The sequence below is a fragment of the Betta splendens genome, chromosome 4 (assembly GCF_900634795.4).
Source record: "Betta splendens chromosome 4, fBetSpl5.4, whole genome shotgun sequence".
NCBI classification, from domain to species: domain Eukaryota; kingdom Metazoa; phylum Chordata; class Actinopteri; order Anabantiformes; family Osphronemidae; genus Betta; species Betta splendens.
In genome coordinates, this window is record NC_040884.2 from 25,994,963 (window position 1) to 26,013,721 (window position 18,759).

General features: G+C 46.6%; 1 protein-coding gene across 4 annotated transcripts in view; it reads left to right on the plus strand.

Moving 5' to 3' along the window:
* Positions 1-18,759, plus strand: part of ncanb (neurocan b) — a 120,991-nt gene that overhangs the window by 18,489 nt on the left and 83,743 nt on the right. For 2 of the 4 annotated variants that reach the window (XM_029148162.3, XM_029148163.3), the window contains exon 1: positions 3,281-3,672. The exons of 1 other annotated variant lie outside the window; for it this stretch is intronic. The gene's annotated coding sequence lies outside the window, so the exon portion shown is untranslated. Of the gene's footprint in view, positions 1-3,280; positions 3,673-18,759 lie in introns of those variants that run through there. One more of the 4 variants, XM_029148161.3, reaches the window with a different exon arrangement.

An 18,759-nucleotide genomic window follows, 5' to 3' on the forward strand; every position in this document is an offset into this window, starting at 1 on the left:
CTTTGCTCTTGTGCATTCCAGAGGCTCCTCCACACACAGTATGTGTAGATATTTTCAGTACCTTATTGGAAATGCTTCATTGTTATAAAACAAACAAAAGCACAGTCTCACATGAAGAGACCGGCGTAGACTTCATCCAAATATCAAATTCTAATACCCTCTCAGGGACAAACATTGCGTCGCTCGGCCTAATTGCTGTGCTGGGTTTCAGGGGTGGCTGGACAGCGTTTTAAAAAGCCGCTTCACAAGAAATTAATTCGCTCATGCTCTGCCTAATTATGGTATTAATAAAATGTAATAAAGGATTAGGCCGCTTCCCTGCAGCAGCTTCAGTCACGCATCAAATATGTATTTAATTTAAGTATAATATAGTGACTATACAAGATAAACACATTAACGTTGAGCCATAAAGCCCAGAGATCGATAAATGCTGCTCCTTTGTTGACTCACTTGTTTGTAGTGTGATTGCCTTCTGGTCACTCTGGGAAGTGGAGAAGTAGAAAAAGCCCAGACATAAAGAGTAATTAGGAAGCGGAGAGTGAATAAGCAGCGATCAGTCGTCTTTGCCGTCATCGCCACCCTAATCATCATCAAAAGGTGTTGCCCTTTGGATGAGTCTTGGATGAGATCTAAACAATTTGCATAGAGCTGGTGGCGAGAGTCTGTCTGGCCTGAGCTATTCTTTAAACCCGAGGACGGTCTCAAGCAGGCGGCCGGCATTAGTCTGAGTGTAACTCTCCAAAGAGCTTTGAATGTGATGACGGCTTCAGCACAGCAATTACCCAGTATCACCAGTGAATGGAGTCAAAACTGAAAGTTGTTTTCATCATGTTCCCAATAACATTGTGCAGCACTGCGCCGCGTGCGCCGAGGTTGTACTGTCCTTTACATCACTGTGTGGTTGGTTAAGAGCATTAACTCCCTGTGTGAGCACGCTGTAAAAGCTGGTTCACTCGCTTTGATGAGCGATGCTGTGCTTTGTTGTTTGTTTCTTTCAGTTATTCATCATGGTTTCGTTAAGAGGCGGTCCCGCTTCTCTGTTTTACTGGTCTCTCCAGTACAGTCCGACCTACTGGAGCTTTGCTTGTATGCGTCACAGTGGACAAACGCTGCTTTTTCACTCGCTGAAGTGACAGCTTTCTTTTCCACAAGCTCCATTCTCTGGCCCTAAAATCACCATTGCCCCAAAGTGGCCTCACGGTCACAGTCACTGAATAACTTTAAAACGCTTTTAACTGTAACAGGCTTGACTAATGGTCTCTTTACTGCTATAACAAAGCTCTGAATAGACTGGAGACCATACAAAAGAAGCACTGCAAGTGCTGACTGTGACCAGAAGAGCAGAATACATTACACCCGTGTTAAAGTCTGTTTTATGTTCCTTTATTTTTACAACATGCTTTGAGATCCTGCTCATTTTCAGATAAATCCGCAGACTAGCACTTGAGTAGTTAATAGTTATGCTCATAAATATCGTCTAGGTCTCGTATTTCTTTGCCCTTTTAATGGTTCCCTGGGCCAGAGCTAAATCTTTAGTGCTGTGGCCTTTGCTTGTTGCACAGCCACTCAGGTGGCCTGAGGGTGTCAGGGTCCCGGGCTCGCTCTGCCTCTGCTTCCTTTACCCTGGACCACACCTTCTCCCTCACCACCACCTCAGCCTCTGCTTTGGACCATGCCCACTCCCTCTCTCTCCCTCAGTAGACTCTTGGCTATCAGTCCAGTTCGCCACACCTGTGCTTTCCCTCTGCCTCCCTACAGTATATAAACTCACTCAGCCCATCAGCTTGTGCTGGGTCACTGACTTCATTGTCTTCATGTGGCCGTGCCTCTAGCTAGTGTTGTTCATGCCAGGTCTTAGCTCCATGTGCTAGCTTTGCATTAGCTCCATGTGTTAGTTTGTTTTGGTCAAGTTATTAGTCGTTTTGTGCCTCCTGTTCATTTGGTTTACCGTTTTCGTTAGGAGTGTTTCTTGTTTGCATTCTGTTGTATTTACGTTGTCTGCTTGATTAAAAGGACTGATTTTCATTTATTCATGGCTCATCCCGGCTCTGATTCGGTCCAAATGGACCCCCACAGACTCAATCCGCCATCTTGGATCTATACTTTGTCAGCACATCATTCACATTATTACCTCCATTTCACTCCAGTCATTATTATTTTTATATACAAATGATGATAGAGTTAAAGGTCTGTGCTTATCCTGTGCTCATACAGGTCTTGATTTACCAAAGTTTGCCTTTACAGTTGAAATATACAAGCTGCAAACTAACAATTTCACTTTGCTGCTGCAATTAGAGGCTTGAAGATGGTTGTTTCTGCTCATTTTCAGTGTTAATATAAGTTGTGGATCTCAAGCACTTCAGCACCATGGCTAGCTCCCCGGGTCCTGGGAGGATTCAGTGATGCACAACTCTTCCCTGACCTTCGCTACAACAGTCCCACTCAAGTTATAAAAAGTACAGTGGTAGCAAATGGCAGAGCAACACGCTACCTATAGAGAAAACTGTTAGCGTAACAAAAAAATAAATAATGAAAGCACGAAGACTTGTGCTTAAATCCTACAACTCAGCTGAACAAAGCGCTAATCAGCCTGCGTGGTGTCTCCGGGGGGATCATTATTCTTTGTATACCCTTTATATGCAGCGGGTCCCTCACGCTGCCTACGAATTCATACCACAGCCACTTGGGCAAAGTCTGTAGGCATTACTGCATCAGAATCAACAGTCAACATCACAGCACAACACCTTGAAGGCGAGTGCGTCTTGCTGTAGGTTTTTGTGATGTGTAATCAGGTGAAAAATCGTAATTAAACATTTTCAGCTGCGGGCTGGGAACTGTATAGTAGTTAATTTGTGCATTAGCCTAATTGACTTTGACAACCTCCGCTTGCTGGTTTCTGTCAAATAATGTTACATAGTTAAATGCATTCATTACACATAGAGTGGGATTACGGGGCTCACAGTGTAGCAGGGACCTTTCTAACCAAACCTTCCTGCCTGTCTCATAAATTACACCATGGGATCAGGACTAATAATGTTGCTGTGGGGGTGTTGTGTCCCACATCGGGTCGTTTATCACGGTGAACAAATAATAACACATCAGCGGGGCATCTGCCATTAATTCTGTCTGCCTGCATTAGGCGGGTCCGAATTAAGTTCTGCTATTTGAAGGTTGGTTGCGCGAACTTCGGGGGTTTACGTCAACATCGGGAGGTCCAGACCCACCCCTCCTCCCTCCCTCCCCCCTCCCCCTCCTCCCCCCTCCCAGCGTCCCCCCTCGATCCCTCTCCCGCTATTTGAATAGAGAGCCTGCGGAGCGCTCTTTTGTTCAGTAGCGCTCAGCTGCTGGAGAGGTGAGCACCACTGTGGCGGGCGCTCGTCCACTCGTCGCAGCTGCTGCTTCGTCCGGTGCCCCCGAAAGACGCGCGGCCGCCGCTCCGGGCGAGGCTCGCTCCCGTCGGCGCCTTCGTCCGTCCGTCCCCGCGCGACGCGCGCAGCCGCCGCGTTTTCTCCCACTCGTGCGGGGCTTCACGCGCCGCTGGATGCGTTGGATCGTCGCCCCGTCCGTGGCACCGTAGCACCTGCGCCGCATCCCGCACGCCACGCTCCCGTGACGCTGCCGTATCGCTCTACATTCCTGTGGACCGGACCTCACTTCTCCCCGAACGTGAAGGCGAGTTGTTTTAACTCTTTTTTTTTTTGGAATTACAACCCTTGATCTTCCTCCGATTTGCTGTTGTTTGACTTCGTTGTGCACAAGAAGAAAGGGACTGGATTTAATATAGGCAGTGGTGACTTGGAAATGGGGATGAACAGTTCCCAAACAAAGCTTTGTGCTTGTAGATATACAGGTGGACTGTAATTCAGGGGTAGATTATCATCATAAAAGCCTCATCACCGAGTCATCAAATCATGTTAAACTGCTGATTTTCAGTCAAATTGGTGGATTTGCTGTGATGAAAATTTTTTTGAATCAGTAAGAAATCATTTTTCACACACGTCGGGTTGTTTCAAATATTTAACATGTTATTGTGCTGATGTATTTTGGTCTTTTTTTCCTGGATTGCATGGTGTCGTGATAGTCGGAACAAGCCCGATATAGAAATGTATGTAGCAAAGCATCATTTCATCGTGTTCCGGTTCCTTCTCGTGTCTGAGAAAACGGCTCAGCATTTTAATCAGTTTGACCATCGCTCCAGATTTTGCAGTGAAAAAGCTCATTTGCCTCCTTTGTGCGCCTTCAGGTGAGGCAGGCAGGGGACAGAGGGAGCTGTTGGATTGGTTGGAAGTCGATAGGCAGAGCACTCACAGCTGTCAGCGCTGTCAGGGAACTAAAGAGGGGAGACCCGGGACATTATCTTGGATGGCACTTACACTCCACCAAATGGGTCTCTGGGTTATTTCTGGAGGAAACTTTGCCGTCATGCTGCAGCACCTCTAGGCTACAGACTGATCAAAGAGAAGGAGGGCCGAGCGCAGCTGAGCGCGGCTACATGGGTTTTAGTGGGCTCTCTGCCAATGAGGGATGTTATTGAGGATGGGAGATGTCAGATAGAGAGTGGGAGCAGAGTTGCTCATGATCCCCTGGGGAGCTAAACAGATTTTAACCAGCACTTTGCTAAACAGTTATCTCTCACCCCTCTTTCTTACCCCCTCACTTTGTGCCTGGCATTAGCAGACACATGGCCGTACGCATTCGGTCATCCATCAGCCCTCACTCCTGTCTCGCAGGGATCCCGTGCTCTCTCCCTCTCTGTGTTTGTCCTGGTTCTGCACCCTGAGCATGCCAGGCCAGGCCGGTACCGCTCCGTGTCAGACCCCCTGGCTGCGTGTAGATAAAATGCTGCCTTCGTGCCGGTTGAGCAGCCATGTCTAGGTTTGCATGTGGTCCATTACACGTCCGCTGCCAGTTCCTGAACGGCACGGCTGAACTATGGACATCATCTGCTCCTGTCGCGCTAATGGGATCTGGCTCCACATTGAATGGCTCTTTAAGTCCTTCTGCTGCCTTCTGCTTCTCCCTGCACCCTCATGTATATTGTAGAAGATCGCTGTGTTTGTCTGTTTGCCTCCTTCTCCCGCCTGTCGCCACTCTCCGCCGCTCTTACACAGCATCACAGGCTGTTAACGGCATTGTTCTCACAAGAGGCCTTCCTTTTGTGGCATTGCCAGTTGACTGCTTCCTTTTCCACATTTCCTGTGTGATGAGGCATTACAATGGATGAACAATATTCTTTTAGAAAGAGGTTAACTGCTCCTTGGCGGCTACGCTCCAGCTGTGGTCAAGGCCAAACACAGGTCAGAAGTGTTGTCATCACACCTCAGACGTAGAGAGAAGAGAGAAAGAACACAAACAAGAGTGAGCGTGAAGGAGCGAGTTAACAGACTGGGAAACTTTTATAGCAAGAAGCTGCATTGTCACATATTTCAATAATGTGTCTTTTCTGGCTGGCTGCTCTCAGCTTAGAGGAGACACTTGTAGCGGAAGACTTGAATGGGCGAGAATTCAATTTTGCACTTGAGCAGTGTCCAAGCGAGTGAACGCGAAACTATGAATTTTGACAGATATTTTTGCAAATGTAAGACATTAATATTCCTACAGTGAACCCTTCTGTTATGCTCAAAGCAAACAAAGCCTTTCTGGCATGGGATAAAACAAAAGGAAGAAGCCAAGCGACGGCACAGTATCGGTGAGGAGGATCTCTGGGCCCTTGGCTGTGTCACGTCGAACACCTCCATCTGTGACCGGGAGAGCGCGGTGCTACGACTCAGTTGTCGACGCTAATAACTGTCTTTGATCTTTGTAAATTTGCAGTAGAGAAATAAAGTTATTAGTGTTTTTCCTAAAAGTTCAAAGCTGTGGACTCGCAGCATGGATGCGATGGTAAAATGGGTGGGAGGGATGCTGGATTCCTGCCGAGGAGGGCTCATTTACAGGCTTACAGATAACCAGGATCCAGTTAAGCAGTGAAAACACTCACAGTAGCCTAAACACACATTCAAATCTATTTGTACATATAATCCTGAGTGTATGTGCTCCAGGTTGTGTCCATCAGCAGAGCCTCAGAGCACCTTTGTTTGCACTAATGCCCATAAATCATACTTTAGGCTTTGTTCCACTTGGCTCCCCTGTTCCCTCAGTCACAAGGTTGTTTCATCAGCTTTATGAAGGCTCCGCCGTCGCTCACCAGAACACGTTGGCCTGCCTGATTGACGGCCCGCTGCTCTTCTTCTCCTCTACCAGACACCACCAAGCATTTATGCCTAAGTGGGCTGCTAATAGCTTGCCTTGACTAATAATATAATTGTTTGGCATACGCCATATTGAACTAGCCGCAGCATTTAGAGCCAGGCAAATGAGCAGCGCAGCTGGGCTATCACGGCCAGCGGCAGAGCAGACAAAGCCCAGTGGGCACAGACTAAAAAAAAGGTAGTTTACCACAGACGCAGCTCATGAATATTAATCAAAGATTGCCCCCCTTCCACTCCCCCACCTCCACCTCCTCCTCCCCAGACCCAGCTCTCCCCTGAAATGTATTATTCAAAGGAAGCATTTTCCCTATTAAATAGTATAAATAAATAATGACATCTGGTAACAGTTTTTGTCTGCTGAATTAATGACAGGGGCACAGTTGAGTGTCTTTCAGTGATTGGGGGAAGGGGGGGGCGAAGATGGATTTTGATGCAGTTACTTCTTTGCTATTGGCCTTTCCTTTGTCTCACCAGAGTGAGACAGGTGCACTGCCTGCCGCCTCTGTGAAAGTCCAACCGGTTGTCAGTAGATCTGAGTTGAATTGCATCTCTATCTGTCATTTCCTAAAAGACCCTGGAGAAGAAGCCAGCACCACATAGCTGTTTGTTTTACCATTATGCCAGTGTTTTCCTGTCTGACTTAATCCCCAGGAAAAAAAAGCTCCCAGTGGGCTCTTTATGTGATTTCAGCACTGGACAGCTCCTGAAGCATCGCTTTTGTCAACCCCATAGTTTTTTCGCCGGTTAGCACAATCCAGACAGGGCTCACACACACACACACACACACACACACACACACACACACACACACACACGATTTATGACTTGAAGATACTTCACTGAAGGAATCAAGTATGCAATGTTGGCATCGTTGTTGTACAGGCTGTATCTGTCAGGCTCTGAGCTGGTAAACAGGAATGCTTGAGCATCATACAGATGGCCAATGTTTTCTGCTCCCATGTGCTGTGCCGTCCCCAAAGGAGAAACACATTTGGTTGTATGTGAGCAATTTGTGTTCGATTTCAATTTGCAGAGGTACAAAGGAATTCCTGCAGTTCTATAATGTATTTCTAGTCAGGGAGGTTATAACTAATGCTACAAAAAAGGAGAGACATAAGTGGGTAGAAGGAGAGAAAACACAATTGTTAATGAGAGCGATTCCTGACTTTTCTCCACCTACCTCACACTGCCTGGATTCCACACGGGGTATTTATGAAGCCAAGACAAAGCTCTTTTCACTAAGGGCTTGCAGGAACTAAATCAGTGGGATTTATGGGAGAGCATAGGGAAGTAGTGTAATTAATTTCTTTCAGGTCCCTTGTGCTCAGATCAGGCTGATCCATGTACGTTGGATTCTTGAATGTGATTGGTTGGTTGGTCGGTTGATTTGTGTAGGGGATGCTTATGTGTCACTGGAGGATTTGAATCATACTTCTATTAATATTGGGTACAAATTAAACACAATGTGCCTTTACCTTCAATGTCCTTCTTAAAATAGAATGCAATGTGAATAAGGCCGCAGTGCAAACTTTCTGTGACATTATGGCTTCAGAATGTTTGACGTTGGTCTATTTTTTTTTTATGAACAAATAATTTGGTTGTGCTTCCTGTCCTATATATCAGCCAGGAGAAAAGCATTCTCCAATCCTCCAATTCATCTCCCTGCAGGCACAGAGCTGTGAATCTTATTTTTCCTAAAGATCTTTTTTATTGTTGGGATAATACTACTTTTAAATGTTTTGGCTGTAATATTTTTTTATTTACTTTTGTTCATAGATTTATATAGGAGCCTGAGCGAGATTTGCAGACACAGACAAACGCAAACGGGTCAAAACATAGCAGCTGCTTGACACTGACCGACATGGACAAACACACCTGACATAAATCTTAACTTGCTAACTCAATAAATACTGTAAATCTTTATTCTTATTTAGAAAGTGAACAACATTTGCTCATGCTATCTACATTATTAAAGAACATGGCAGACAAATTAAAATAAGATGAATGAGAAGCACTTTGTCAAATGCCCCAAATATTGGTGCAAAATTTCTAGACAAATTATTTAGTAGTTGTTCCCACTAGAGTCGTCCCTATGACCCCTAACTGCTCTGCTGGCCCCAATTAGCCAGAGGAGTTCTTGTGTTTTCATGCTCGTTAACATAAAGAGCTGGTGCTAATCTGACGTTTACATACGTAGGAGGATTTTAATTAAAAGGATTCTAAATAAAGCCTGAACTGATGGGCATTCCAATCTGTAAACAGCAGAGAAATGGCGCGATGGACTTTGAAATCGGTTTGACGGGATGCGAATGGAGATGACAGCGCTGTGAACTTGGTGAGATAAACTTTGATGGCAGTCTGCCCAACAGTGGCAACTCCTGGTGGTGCTGGAGGGAAAAGTCACGGGATCACAGAACCACATCATGTGAACAGAAGTTCGCACGCCATCCAGTAGTTGTTGGAATAATCAAGTCTGATGTTCACATCATCACAGCCAAAACACACAAAGATGGTGGGTTTTAAATAGCTGCCAGCAGAAATTCATACTGATGAGGGAGTGAGCAGCAGTGGCTGATGTGCAGCCATGACCTGCTGGATTTAGTCAACTGGGTCCAAAAAGAGAATTTAGTTGACACCTAATAAACTTCAAGAGTTTGGTTTGCTCTGTCTAATGTACAGCATTTGTAATCCAAAACATTGTTAGTCTAAATGTTACACTGGAATATTGAAGATCAATTATAAGCATTTTATGAGTTTCAAAGAATTTTATTAGAAAATAAATCAAATATACACAAAGAGTCAATATTTGCTGACCTTTCTTTTTTATGACTGCTGATCCGGCTCTCTGTCCAAATCAAATCTAAGACAATCTTATCTAACCTAATCTATGTACTCGTCCGTCTTTCTCCAATAAACGCCAGTTAAATAATTTCAGTCAGTCCCAGATTTTGATTCGTTGGTGATATTTGACTCCTTGTCCTCCGCATCGGTTCCGCTTTCGATATTAAATCGATTTTAATGTGGAATTTGTGAATCTCACAGTGGGTCAGACGTCGCCAGCGGAGTCGCCGGTCGCTCCGCAGCCTGTAACGAGGTTGGCAGTGCTGTACCGGCTGGTTCTCACATGGCGGTCTGAAGAGCGCTGCCTTCACAGCTCAAATGCATTATGGTGGATGATGACGTGGGGGTGAGGCTGAGAGAGAGAGGAGAGCCTGAAACTTCCTTGAGCATCGTGCCCAATGGAGCTTAGTTTGTTAAGGGACCAACAAATTTTGAGAAAATGGCGTTTACTGATGTCTGCTGATGTTTCTTGCACTGTTCAGAAGAAAATGACATTTTTAGCATGTAATTTCCATTCAAATTGCTTTTACTGCGTTTCGTTCGGGAAAGCCAAACACAGGAATGAAAACCTAAATGTTTGCTTTCCAAATCAGTTGAGCACCAAGGCAGTCACGCAGCGTGACAGTGGGCGCTTTGCTGAGCTTTGGGGGGGTTAAAGGGGGGGGTCGCCCTTTGTGGTTGCAGATTTTAATGTACACCCCTGTTAAACAATTACCATTCTGTGGCTTTTTAGCGGAAGCTCTGTAAACAGATCCCCGTCTGTGGTTAGAGAAAAGCGTTTTGGGTTCTGCTGTAGCAAATTCAAAATGAACTCTTGGGATGCTTACCCGTTCTGTTTGTGTAATTAACTGTCACACTGCGGAATTAATAGAGAAGAAAATACAGTGTGGAAAATGCAGAAAATGAAGAGACGTCGCTGCAGTCACTCAGTCTTTAGTCAGGCAAGAATGATATTAATCAACAGTGTGTGTGTGTGTGTGTGTGTGTGTGTGTGTGTGTGTGTGTGTGTGTGTGTGTGTGTGTGTGTGTGTGTGTGTGTGCGTGTGCGTGTTGTTGTTTCTCTGTGTTCATCCTAATGCGGCTTCCTGCATCCTTGTCGGGCTCCTCGTCCAACAATAAACCACCATGACATATGTCTCTACGTCCTCTCCTGGTCCACTTTCTCTGGACTTTTTCCCTCAGCTGTAATTAAAGTGTCTGCCTTATTGTCTGTGCTGATAATTACCCTTGGTGAGCAGCGCTAGAGCCCTCCAGTTTGCTCCTGGACCTCTTTGATAGATTTGGCAACTGTTCCCAGAACTGTTGCTAGGGCACCTCCAGTGACTGTGGCCTGGCTTTATGTTTCTGTGTGCGTGTGTGTGTGTGTGTGATAGAGAGGTTTGTCCAAGAGCGCTGCAATTCCCAAGTGTCTCTGTGCTCAGATTGATTTGGGACTCCTTCCTGTGATGGATCGTTCCCTGCACTGGACTAGTGGCTGAGCTGTTGATCACTGACTACTGTCTCTCACCGTGCATTGGTCCCTGCCTCTGCAGTGTGTGTGTGTGTGTGTGTGTGTGTGTGTGTGTGTGTGTGTGTGTGTGTGTGTGTGTGTGTGTGTGTGTGTGTGTGTGTGTGCGTGCGTGCGTGCGTGTGTGTCCATTAATAAACAATTACTGTTTTACTCTGACTCCTCTTATCTGTGTTTACTTGCTCAGTCCAGCTGTTACATTAGCGTCCCGTCGGCTTAGTGCAGAGTGGTAGAGAACTGAGAGCGGCGTAATTGTCGTAAAACGCTTCTCTCTGCTGATGTCCTCTCTTTGCTTTAATGTACGCCGGGACATGTTCTGTCACAGTTTTCAACCACCCACTCTCTTGCAGATTTTTGTCATGCATATGCTTCAGCTGCACGTGCAACACTCACCAGCCGCCAAACGCGCAACGTGCGCTGAGCCTTAATTGGGCCTCGTCTCAGCGCGACCTTCATTGTTTTGACAGAGAGGCGATCAGGGGGAGACGGCCCAAAGCCGAGGATCCCATCGCCTCTCTTCTCCACTCAGGCTGCCAGGCTTGGCAGCGGAGGACGAGGCATGTTAGAGCAGCCATTAGCCGCTTCCAGAGGGGTCAAAGCTGTCTGAGGCGGCGGAGCCGCTTCCCCGCTCACCTCAGCGGGAGGGAGCGTGTGCGTGAGCGTTTGAACTCCACTGTACAGCCTACGTGTGCCCGGCGCGGAACAAGCCCCCGAGAACGGCCCAAATAGCAAGTCAGCGCCACGGTGCGTGATGTGATTTACCACCGAGCCATTAGCAGTCGAGCTGTGTGTGTGCTTCAGGTGCTCTCGTAGGGAATGGGGAAAGAAATACTCCCCGCCGCACTGCACACTGATTTTAAGAGCTCTCTTGTGATTTATTAGGAAAACATTTCTTCAGACCTCCCACCTTCACTTCACGCCTGTGGAACCTATAGTTCGCACACACTCTATTCTCAGTGCTGAGGTAGCATGGGAGCAATTTGGATCGGCCTGTGGGGAGCGGCAGTGCATCGCTGCCGCCGTCCGCCTGCTGTACATGTGTACTGTATGTAACATGCAGCGGGAGCTCCGGAAGCATTAGGCGTCGGCATGAGGAAATCACCCTCCATCCACTTCCTTCGGCGCGTCTCCTAATGCAACCCATCAAGGTCGCAGCTCCGTAAACAGGCTGCGGGCGTGTTTAAGAGCACAATCCTGCAATCACGCTGCTTGATTATGTTGTTTGTTCTTAATCAGGATCTCAGACAGGACAGCGCCTTCAGCAGCCCATCACCGCGGCAATCACAGCGTTTGTCATTTCTTATTTATTACCACAAACAGCCCTAATTGTCGGCGGTTTTTAATCCGACCACTGTGCTGCTGCTGCGGAAGCTGCTCAGGATCAACCGTGCTTTAATAAACGCAGACTGGAATTTGCCTTGTAAATGAATTCTCAAGATTGTGGTTTGAGTGCGAGCGCCTTTATGAAGCGGCCGCAGTAAAGGCTGTTATTTCTGCGGATCTTTCTCTAATTCACTCCGTTCCCCTGACCCGGCTGCTTTTATGTGTGGGCCGGGCTCTGTGTAAACGGACCACCCGGCGCCATCCAGCAGTCATGTACGTCCAGGCAGCCTTCACCTTTTCCCAAAGCCAGGAGCTCATCTTGTCACCGCGGCTGATCTGACTGCCAGCTCCCGGGCCCCCTGTGGCATCTGCTCTTTGCATCGGCCGCCAGATAAATGAGGTGTTTGCTTTTCCGTGGCAGAGCGCTACCTTTTAGAAGGTCAGCGAGGGCGGCTCCGCCGGGGAAAGTGAGCTCTGTTGATGCGGTTCACCACTCAGAACCGGCGCTTCTGAATGTGTTAGTCTATTAAGCACATACAGTATCTCCCATGCTTCAGATTACCGCTAACCAGAGTCATTGCTAAACTCATCAATACAAATAACACTTTATCACTAGCACCTCTACAGACTCAGACTGAGCTGCCAAACGGGTACTGTTTGGATAATCTGGTCTCCAGGCTTCCTTAAAATATTTCACAGATAAAAAAAATGTTCTAGCTGCCAGGGCTCATGTTTTGGATGTAACATTTTACTTGGGCTAATTAGCAAGAATCAGGAGCTTCTGCTGCCAATAAAACATATGTTCTGTGAAATTTAACCAAATTCCCTTTTAAAGTGACACGAATTGAAGCATCCAGAAGATTGGAAACGACTTTACAGTTACAGTGTGTACCAGAGGGCATTATCCCGACAGTGATGACGAGTTTGAACAGTCATGGTTGATTTTTTGACCTTTACAAGAGTTGAGAGTTGACTTTCAAAGGGGAAACAGAACAGCTCCTCTGCCAGACTTGAAAGGAAATAAAATGTATTAACCACAACGTGGGGGGTTCAACCAAACCATTAATCTTCAGCTCTATATTTTGCTCCCTGTTCTGTTAGTTTCTATCAAACCTTCTCGCAGATCATCTGCTTAACAAAGCGCCCACCCGTCCCTCCACTCAGCCTCCAAGTGCTAATGTGTTTTGCCAGCTGTTGGTGGTGAGATGACAAAGGCCAGTTAGTCCCCGGCTTCAGCGTCCTTTGGCGGCTTTGATCACTGCGCGGCTTCTCTGGAGGGGTTTTCCTCAGGTAACATTCAAGTCTCTCTCGGTCTGGATGCAGCCGCGGATGCGGCTCGCTCCATTCTAGCTCATTATGCCAGAGCAGCCTGGGCTTTCATAGTTGTCATTAATTATACAATGCCTCCATAAATAATGAGCGTGTGAGGAGTTCACAGCCTTAACGTGGGAATTCTGCGCTTTTGTCTCGTGGCGTCCTCTCTCGCTGCTCGAGTCTCTTTCACACCACGAGGGAGTAATTCTGCCCGAGTCTGTAACATCACATTAACGAGCTGCTGCTAACAAGGGCCTTTAATTCCTACAAACATCTCAGATATTGCAACATATGCAACAAAGTGAAAGAATGCAGGGAAATGGTGCCAGGAAAGTCGAGTGCCAAACACATGATGCTGGAGCGACTATTAGCTTGTTTACACCCGGTAACTTTCCTCCCACCTTCTCTGACGTCCGTGTATCACTTACTCATGGCACAGCTGCAGTGCTTCAGTACCTTTATTCTCTCATCAGGCAGGTGGAAGGTATTTTTCCACAGACTTGTAGCTGTCAGAATGGATGAGGAGAAACATATGTTCCAGTTAGAAAAATGTCTTTTTAATATTATAAAGATATAATTTGACAGATAAAAGATGTTGCCTGGCGAGTTGCATTTGGGGATTTGGAGAGAAATCAAGTGAAATAACACCCAAAGGACAGAGAGGCAGCAGTGCAGATTCACTTTATGGGCTTTATATTATGTGCTTACAGAACTTTTTTGTCCTTTTGACAGAGCTGCAGTTCATTTAGCATTAGAGCTACAAGCTAGCGGTCTCCTGTCTGCAGCTTCGTGCCATAAATTACAATACACTAATAAAGTCTCAAAAAGTCTTGGGTGTAGCAGCTGTGGCCAGAGAAATGTGAGGGCCTGGTAATGGAATCACTGAGGGGCGATCGGAGCACGTGTAGTCGCCCACGACAGCTCATGATAGATTCTGCATGTTTCTGCAGCGCTAATTCCCACAGTCATGTTCTATTTACTAACAGGATGTAACAGATAAACAAGGAGGATGGTCGGGTTTGCATTAGAGATTGAAGACAAAACAGGAAAATCCTAAAAGCTTTTGCTTGTGTTTGTGTGTTGCATGCTGAAGTGGCTCCAATCTGATCCTTTTACTTTCGGTTGACTCAGACATCTTATGGAGGTAACAGATAAAACCTTTTCATCGGATCTGAGTTATTTATTATTTTCTTATATATTTTTTTGACAGTGCGATTGCTGACAGGTTGCATTCTATGTGTTTTTATTAATGCGTCTTTCCACATAAAGTCTGTTGTCATCCATCAGTCTTGTGATGCCACAGTCTGGCAGAAATAAACATGAAGACAGAGCAACTGCAGCTGCAAGGTTGAATGGGGACATGAAGAGGTTCTTTATACCTTTGTTAAACTTTTAGAGAGTTTGAGCCCAACTGGACGCCAGTTATTATACATACAGTAGGTAGATACTGTATATGACCAAGTAGTAGTGGAGGAAATTGGTTGCTTGATTGTTGTTACTCTACAAGCATAGTTTACATCTCAGGAAAGATGACTCATCAGCTTGAATGTGAGCTATCAACTCAAAAGACGTCATCTGATAGAAACTGAGTTTAAAGGGGCTGCTGTTGAGCCTTTGATAATTTACAGCAGGGAGCAGAAAGACGTCTTATCTTATCGAAAGCAAATAAGCATATACTGTATAGCAAATGTATGCTTTTATCTACTACACAGCCTTGTTGAGCCTTTCCCTCCACACCTACTGTATATCTCAAAACTGCAACACTGTGACGTTGTGCCAAGATGCTCTGTCTGTATCACTGCCAACCGCTCTGCTGTAACGTTGTGATCAGATTCCGGCAGTTTCTCCTCAACGTATTGTGTGTGAAGAGTCCACAGAAGGTGCGGAGCTTCAACAGCTTTCTTTCTTTCGCATCACAGGCCAGAAAATGTGTCCTGTGTCTTTTTGCTGCGCATCCACTGCCCCTTTAGGCCGTACCTGACCCCAGCCAACGTCCTTTGTGATGCATTCAATAATGAGGTGAAAAAGTCCAATGAAGTCGACTGTATGTTGGTCAGTGTTGATATTCGAGTGTGTTAGTGTTTTCCTTTTCACGTGTTCTGTCATCAGATTGCACTAAATATGTTCTATTTTTTTAAGATTAACGGAACATGTGTAAAGCAGCCTTTAAAATCGACCAAGTCCCTCCACGGCATCGGAGAGAATGTGGAGCGGAGAGACAGCAATTGTTCGAACAGTTGGCTGCACTGACAGGGCAACATCAATCAGAGCTTGATGGGCATCAGTAGGTTAGCAGTTATGAGCTCAGGGAGTAAGAGTAGGCAACCTGCACTGATAAACACAGATCCGCAAATATTATGCCAGTATTTAACCCCTGATAAATAAGAACAGGCTGGTTGTTTTTACTGAGAGGTAATTACAGAGCATGTGTGTTATTTGCCTCAGCGGATGTGGTGAGACCAGTCAGTCTCGTGCCTGTAAAGTCACACCACAGCGGTAATGCAAAAGGACAACTGAAAGCCTGTGCGCTGTATGTGGATGAGATGAGATGTGTAATTAGCCAAAGCAGCCTGACAAGGTGCTGCAGGTGCATGAGAGATGAAGGGAAATGAGCCAGGAGAGAGGTCAGAGGAGAGGGGAGGAAGAGGAGAGGGGAGGAAGAGGAGAGGGGGAGGAAGAGGAGAGGAGAGGAATGAGAGAGAGAGGACGTAGGAGAGGCTATCGGGAGGGACGATCTTATACTCCTTTTCTTAGATGCGTGTATTTTCCTTTCTTCACTTCTTCTTACCTCCTTCCCGTCACCTTCCCATGCCCCCCATTCCTGCCCATGACTTACCTTCCATTCCTCTTCCCTCCTCCTTCCTCTCCTCCTTAAGGAAAGGAGAGGAAAGGGAGAGTTATTGGAGCCTATAAAATTCAAGGTTGATCCAGTTTCGAGCAATCATTAAATTATGTTTCATTGCTTTACCTCTGTCTCAATGGCAGACCCACATCTGAAGGCTCCCTCTTCATAAACACCATACTCTATTTCCATTTTGGTGATTCATGGTATTTCTCATTACGTCTTTGAGGAGCACTGCATCCCTGAGGATAAATATCGAGCAGGGTACAAGGCCACGGCATGAATCAGCCGCTCTGTTTCCACCGCCAGGAGTCCAGGTGGCAGAGGTGGAGGTTAACATCACCGATCAGGGTAATTAATTGCTCCAATTTAGTCATTAAGTGTTGAGTCGGAACTGAGAGCTGACACCTGCAGGGTCTTAGCGAGCGTCACAAAGAGGAAGGAAGGGTCTGAGTGGAGGCGGGAGGGAATGGAGGAAAGTATTGATGTGGTGCACAAACGAACAATAAATCAAATTTAATTACGCTCATAAAGTGCAGGTGATATTACTGTAAGAAAAGCATATTGATTTATAATGCAGCTCATTTTCATTATAGTGTAAAGGTGTGTGTGTGTGAAAAAGAGAGAGAGAGAAAGAAGAAAAAAATATGGATAACCTAAATTATAAATGTAAATAATATAAAAAAAAATAATAATAATAGAAGCTCATGTGAAGCAGAAGAATAAGGGCATGTTTTCAGTCAAGATCCAGTCAAGAAATGTGATGTGCTTCATGTCAAACACAAGGAAAATCGTCTGTGATGTTCTTGGGGGATGTGTCTCAGATGTGATGTGTTATAATGGTGAAAACAGGCTTCACTTCACTACAAAACACACAGGTTTGTGTTTGCATGCCTGCTCTGAACTAGTAGGACGCTCGTCCTACGGGTCATCACAGCACTGTCCATCCACCACGCAGTACGTTGCTGTGCGCAGGTTGTGTTGATCAGCTGCCGATTAGAGCAGGAACAGACAGTGTTAGTGAGCCAGCGTGGCCTGGCGCTGACGATGTTGCCTGTCGCCGCTGTCTCTTTTCATATTCCTCCCCGGCTTTTAATCCTTTCTTCTCCTGCTCCTTGAAGCGACACCTGGCCCCTTGTCTTTAAAAGCACCTCCTCGTGTGCTCCGTGGAGCCTGCGTGCGCTGCCTGAGTGTCGGCGCTGAGTAATTACAGTACAGGCTGGAAGGAGGTTACGTCGGCTCTGATATTCAAATGAGGCTCCGCGTCCGTGTTTGTCATCAGCGCGAGCGTACGCGCGCGCACGTGCCGCTCATCTCCCGCTTCTGGCATCGCGCAGCAAAGGCATTAACATGGGCCACGTGAGAAATTAGGAAAAGGGGGCTGATTAATTCCTGGCAAGGAGAAATTAAAGAGCGTTTCCCCGCCGTGGTCTTTGTTGCGGGGCCCGGGTTTACCTGCAGCGTGATGGAAGGTGGCTGCTCCGCGCCGCCGCCGCCGTTAATAATCACCAGCCTTCAGGAAGATTCATGCTGCCACGAGCTAGTCAGTTCAGAACACTTAGCCATTACACATGACACCGGGGCCTGATGTACGGCGGCCCAACAGCTCTGCGCTGCGGCGCCGAGGCCGCGCAGCAACAGTCGGGACCGCCACGCGTTCCGTTCGGACGCCAGGGCGTAAAGCTGCATTGTAAACGCGCCCGTGACAGCGCTGCTTCCCTTTTATTTGCTATGAATAAGAGCGTCAACAGCTGGGTGCCGCCGTCATCTATCATCGCTGAACGATTCGCCTCACGCGTGACGTGGAGAACGTTCTCATTTCATCAGCGCCCGCTAAGACTTTAGAGGCGCTGCTCCACTGCGAGCAGAGGGCAAAATATAATGAATGTGATCAAATTTACAGGCTGCTAACACTGTTCTCTGCTGTAAAGCAGGTTAATTTGCCTCCAATAAAGCAGCAGTAAAGACTAAATCACTTTATTACTTTACATTCAAACTGAAGTACCTTCACTTTCTTTCTTGACTTTTATTCTGGAGATGGATTCAGCTGAGTGGAATAAGCACTTTATGGCAGGCTCTAATCTTCCCTGGTCAAGTGTTTGGCTACAGGTGCTAATCACTTTCATAACTGGAACTCATAACGATAAGTCTGCTTGGACGACGCATAAAAACAAGTATTTAACTGGACCCCTGATCAAGGCCTGTGATGTATCACATGACGTTGGGAGTTATCGCGCGTGGAGGAGGACGCGTCCAGGATCCGAGGGCTGTGAATTACCGATACGTTGGGCGATAGAGCAGAGCTGATCAAAGGCCTCAGTGATGCAGTCAAGCTTCTTTGTTCCTACCTCCAGGGATGAGGGGGGGGGGGGGGCTCCGTTACAGCTGGTTCACACTTGAAGGGCTTTTTGACGCCACACACACACACACACACACACACACACACACACACACACCCCGGCCGTTCATCACTTCCTCCATTCCTCCACCCGTCGCTCATACAGTAGGTGCACGCGAGGCGTCGACTTGTACGACACTGATAGCATGCATTTTCCTTGTCGCTCGCCCAGAGAGAGAGGCCGCCATGTCTGAGATTGATTCCGAGTTTCCCTGCTAATTATTTTATGCTGCTGTTTGAACTGTCTGTTGAAATCCAATTATCAGACAGTCTGTGTAGCTTA